The sequence below is a fragment of the Octopus bimaculoides genome, chromosome 2 (genome assembly GCF_001194135.2).
Source record: "Octopus bimaculoides isolate UCB-OBI-ISO-001 chromosome 2, ASM119413v2, whole genome shotgun sequence".
NCBI lineage: Eukaryota > Metazoa > Mollusca > Cephalopoda > Octopoda > Octopodidae > Octopus > Octopus bimaculoides.
This window is the reverse complement of record NC_068982.1, coordinates 91,031,047-91,036,655: the sequence shown is the minus strand read 5'-3', so window position 1 is coordinate 91,036,655 and position 5,609 is coordinate 91,031,047.

The window sequence follows — 5,609 nt, the reverse complement described above, 5'->3', positions numbered from 1 at the left end:
ACACACACACACACATACACACACACACACACGCACACACACACACACACACACACACACACACCACACACACACACATATATATGTATGTATATATATCCATACATACATACATACACACACACTGATGTAAATGGAGGAAAACGAAAGAAATCCCTCCGCACCTGAGTTAATTTAATACTTAGTAATAAGACGGCGAAGTAATGCAGTGACAAGGAAGGTACTATTTTCATTGAGCTTGTAGTGATTACCTGACACCACAAGTGACCAGTTGACTTTCTTTTTAATATTTTTGTACTGGAAACAGGTTCATCTGTTTATCAACATTGATCTTGCCATAAGGCGGCGAGCTGGTAGAACTGTTACCATGCCAGGCAAAATGCTTTGCAGCATTTCGTCTGTCTTTATGTTCTGAGTTCAAATTCCGTCGAGGTCGATAAATTAAGTACCAGTTGCGTACTGGGGTCAATCTAATTTACTAGCCCCTTCCCCCAAAAATTTCGGGCCTTGTGCCTAGAGTAGAAAAGAATATTGATCTTGCCATAAGGCGGCGAGCTGGAAGAATCGTTATCATGCTGGGCAAAATGTTTCGTCCGTTCTGTGTTCAAATTCTGCCGAGGTCGACTTTGTCTTTTATCCTTTCGAGGTTGGTAAAATAAGTAGCAGTTGAGCTTTGGGGCTGATGTAAGTGACTTATCCCCACCCACAAAATCGCTGCCCTTGTGGTAAAATTTGAAACCCATTCTTCTTCTTCTTCTTCTTCTTCTTCTTCTTGCTAGTCTATATTCCGCTGAGGTTGACTTTGCTTTTCATCCTTTCGGAATCGATAAGATAAGTGCCAGTGGAGGACTGGGGTCGATTATTCCCCTCGACTTATTCCCCTCCCCGAACATTACTGGCCTTGTGCCAAAATTTGAAACAAATATTGTTCTTGTTATCGTCGTTGATGTCTTTGTTGACTCACCTCACCTTTGCTGCTGCTTACCTTTGGTTATTGTTGTTGTTACTGTTGTTATCCCCCCCCCATTCCAACCGTTGCTCTTATGGCTAAAAGAACCGCTACGATTTCTCGTCCACCTCCCAGCAGCCACCACTATCGCCATCGGCACCGTCACCGCCATCACCACCACCACCTCTACATGACAACCGCCACCATTACCATCACTATCACTTTCGATAACACCACCAACACAACAACAACAAAGGCAGTTGGTCTTGCAACAACAAAGGCAGTTGCAAGACCACCACCACCACCACCACCACCGCCGCCTGACAATGAACTATGTATTATGCGGCCTGTTTCTCGAAAACGATCGACCATGCCTGATGTTGTTGGCACTCCGTCGCTTACGACGTCGAGGGTTCCAGTCGATCCGATCAACGGAACAACCTGCTCGTGAAATTAACGTGCAAGTGGCTGAGCACTCCACAGACACGTGTACTCATAACGTAGTTCTCAGCGACATTCAGCGTGACACAGTGTGACAAGGCTGGCCCCTTTGAAATACAGGTACAACAGAAACAGGAAGAACGAGTGAGAGAAAGTTGTGGTGAAAGAGTACAGCAGGGTTCGCCACCATCCCCTGTCGGAGCCTCATGGAGCCTTAGGTGTTTTAGCTCAATAAACACTCACAACGCCCGGTCTGGGAATCGAAACCACGATCCTATGACCGCGAGTCTGGTGCCCTAACCACTGGGCCATTGCGCCTCCACCATGCCTGATGTAAGATAGTAAGATATCATCTAGTATGGTCCATTTCCTTTTCAAAGTGGTAGGATGTATTGTGAGAGAGATTTAGTTGCTATTTTAGCACATTGAAAGACTACGTGTAGGTGTCCTTGTTGGTTTGCCTGTTTGACAGAGTCTGCGGTGAAGATGTTGTGAAGGTGTTGGCTGCAGTGACGGTGGTCTTGGTGGTGGTGATGATGGTATTGGTGGTGGCTGATCGTGGTTGGTTGTGGCTGTAGTAGTGATGGTGATAATGACTTAGTACCAGTTGGTATGAGTGGTAGTGATTTTAACCGTCGTGGGGATTGGTGGTGTTCATAGTGGTTAGTAATTATGGGTGTGTCTGCACTCACCAACACCTTTCACTGCTGTAAAAACCCAACAATCCGAAATCCGGGCTGAATTAAAACAATTCTTAAAACCCACTCTAGATGCTTCTCAGCATTGTAGATATTGGAAATAAGCATTTTCGAAACATTTTGGATTTATAATATTCGGACTGTTTAGAAAGACATAGTAGATATTAAACAGAAACAATACTTAATTCCAGTGAAGATAATATAGACATCATTGCTGTTTAGATAAACTGAACATTATGGAAGTGTCAGGAATACTGAATAACACGAAAAACTTCTGTGAAAACCTTGCGAATGTTTTTCAAATAATTCCAGTAGCTTCAGGTACCTCAAATAATTCATCTCTGAGTAAAAATCTGTAGATACAGTGAACATAACTAAAAGCAAAGCAGGAGAGAGTGTTGTTAGTTGTGAGAGTTTATAGGAGAAAGATTCCTATAAAAGAAAGAAGAAATGGGAGAAAGACTTCTGAAGAAGAAGAAGGAGGAGGAGAAAGAGGAGAAGGAGGAGGAAGAGAAGAAGAAGAAGAAGAAGAAGAAGAAGAAGAAGAAGAAGAAGAAGAAGAAGAAGAAGAAGAAGAAGAAGAAGAAGAAGAAAGATTTGGTACAGATGCATATGAACTCCTTCTTTAGTAGATTTCGTGATGTTGTAAAGGGCCATGGACGAAAGAACGGTTTCGGTCACTTTCTTAACTGTCTCTTATACTTACATGGATAGTTTCTGCAAAACTGGTGGAGCTGTATCCCATAAGATTACTTGTTGTACCACAATGTTATAATAGCTTTAAGTTTTGGCACAAGGCCAGCAATTTTTTTGTGGGGAATGGGTAAGTCGATTACATCAACCCCCAGTGCTCAACTGGTACTTTATTTTATCGACCCCGAAATAATGAAAGGCAAAGTTGGCCTCGGTTGAATTGGAACTCAGAACGTAAAGACGGATGAAATACTCCTAAGCATTGTGCCCGGCGCTCTAACGATTCTGCCAGTTCAAGAATTTAGTATATCATTACAAGAAGATTTGGCTTCGATTTTTAGCGTCTCATTCAAGCATTCGCATATTAGATAGCAGTCATTAGAGCAGTAAGTCCATTAACTTTCATTAGTCTGCTTTATTATAAAATTGCTATTTCAAAATTCTATAAATAATTATTATTAACCGCTATCATTAGTAATTAATTATTAATACAGATTCAACACGAAATATTTATCTTCAAATTTGCAATAAAGTATTTTAAATAAAAGTATGAAACCATGAGAAAGCTATCAACGTATGACTAGAATTACATTGCACGGACTAATACAGAAAGACATGGAAGAAATCATACAGAGCCAGTTATTCTGTCATTAATAAATATAAGTGAAGATAAAGCAGACATCATTGCTGAAGCTAGAAAAGAAAAACAGTTATTCAACAATATAATTTCATTTGTTAATCTGAACATCATAAACATCATTAAGCAGATGGTTTGTATACATTTTCTTAACATGCTCCTTATATAATTCCTGTTCTCAATTGTTGCTCAACTATCTCATATTCGGCTGAAAAATAAACAGATTTCGAGTACGTAAGAGTTTTCTCTCTTTTTTTTTTGTCGGTAACTGTTGCTTCAGTTTTCGCAAAAAAAATAAATATCGTGCATATAGATCGATCATATTCACATCTCAGATCAACAATGCATCTTCCTTCTAGTTACTCTCACTTATCTCACATTATCTTTATAATACATACATACATACATACATACATACATACATACATACATAATACGTACATACACACACATACATACATATATGCTTACATACATACATACATATATACATACATATATGCATACATACATATATACATACACACAGACACAGATGCACACAAACACGCACACACTCGCATACACACACGCAAACACACACATTTGCATTTACATGCGCACATATGTAGTAGCTTAAGTTAGAGTAAGTGGTGGTGTGCCATGGCCTTTGTAAATCTCTTGCGTGACTGGTGGGATAAACTTCCTTGATGGTCTTCTTGCAACAAAAAAGCTTCAGGAGAAATACAAACATGTTTTACTTTCTTATTTACTTTGCTATGGGACTGACGTCATGAGGAAGAAAGAGCTGTCAAAATGTCAGTGGAGTGTCAAAAAAAAAAAAAAAAAAAAGGAATATGAGTGACGAGTGTAATGGAGAGTGAGTCGAGCAGGCTTGGGTGACGATCGCACATGACTAGCTGCTCCGAGGAATAGTGATTACCCGTGAAGTAGAAAAGTCAGAGGCTGGAGCATGATGAAATCAAGAATATCCGATTTCCTTAATAGCAGTAAACTCATAGATTCCAGTCACATTCTACCGGCGGATGTTTCTGAGGTCTCTGATCATGAAGGAAATGCACCGTTTGGTGTTTACCAGTTGGATTACTTGTTGATGAGTATGTCTGCTGAAGATTAAAGTGGAATGACGAATGCTATTATCGTTAGCAATTAAATATCAATACAAAATTTCAACACTTAATTTGCCATAATTAAGACGTGAAAAAAGTTGTTAACGTATAAATGGATTTACAATATTCGGACTGTTTAGAAAGACATAGAAGATATTAAACAGAAACAATACTGTTTTGTCTTTAATAATTCCAGTGAAGATAATATAAGCATCATTGCCGTAGATGGTAAAACAAATGTTTTCTAACAATATTTATGTTTAGATAAACTGAACATTATGGAAGTGTCAAGAATACAGAATAACAGGAAAAAATACTGTGTTGCTATGAAGACTTTGTGAATGTTTCTCAAATAATTCCAGTAGCTCAAACAATTCATCTGAGTAAAAATCTGTTGATAGAGTGAACATAACTGAAAGCAAAGCAGGAGGAAGTGTGAGAGTTTATAGGAGAGAGACTGGTGAATTTTGTGATAAGCCTGTTGGGATGTGTGTAAGTGGGAGAGAGAGAGAGAGAGAGAGAGAGAGAGAGAGAGAGAGAGAGAGAGAGAGAGAGAGAGAGAGAGAGAGAGAGAGAGAGAGAGAGATCAGCATATGTAGCGATGATGCGGTCTCCATTTTCAAACCTGAGAGATGGATGTTGTATATAAGGATAAGCTAAGCCAAACAGACAGAACTAGTCATTTCAGTTAGGGATGTGAAGGAAATTAGCAAAAAATGAGCAACTGGAAGGCCCCGGACCAGATGGAGCTCAAGGCTACTGGATAAAAAGATTTGGTAGCTGCGCAACTCAACACCTTATTGAATGCCAACCAAGTAGCACCAGAGGGGTTGACATTGCGTAGGATAGTGCTGTGTCTGAAAAACATCGGTAAACAATTACAGGTCGATATCCTGATTGCAACTTATGTGGAAGTTATTGACTGGAGTACTCGCAGAGTCAATGTACGAACATCTGGAAGAAAATGGAGTCCTGCCACATGAGAAGATGGGTTGCAAGCGTAAGGGCAGAGGTACCAAGGATCAACTCCTGATAGACAAAACTGTACTTAGAGACTGCAAGAGGAGAAAAAGTAACTTAGC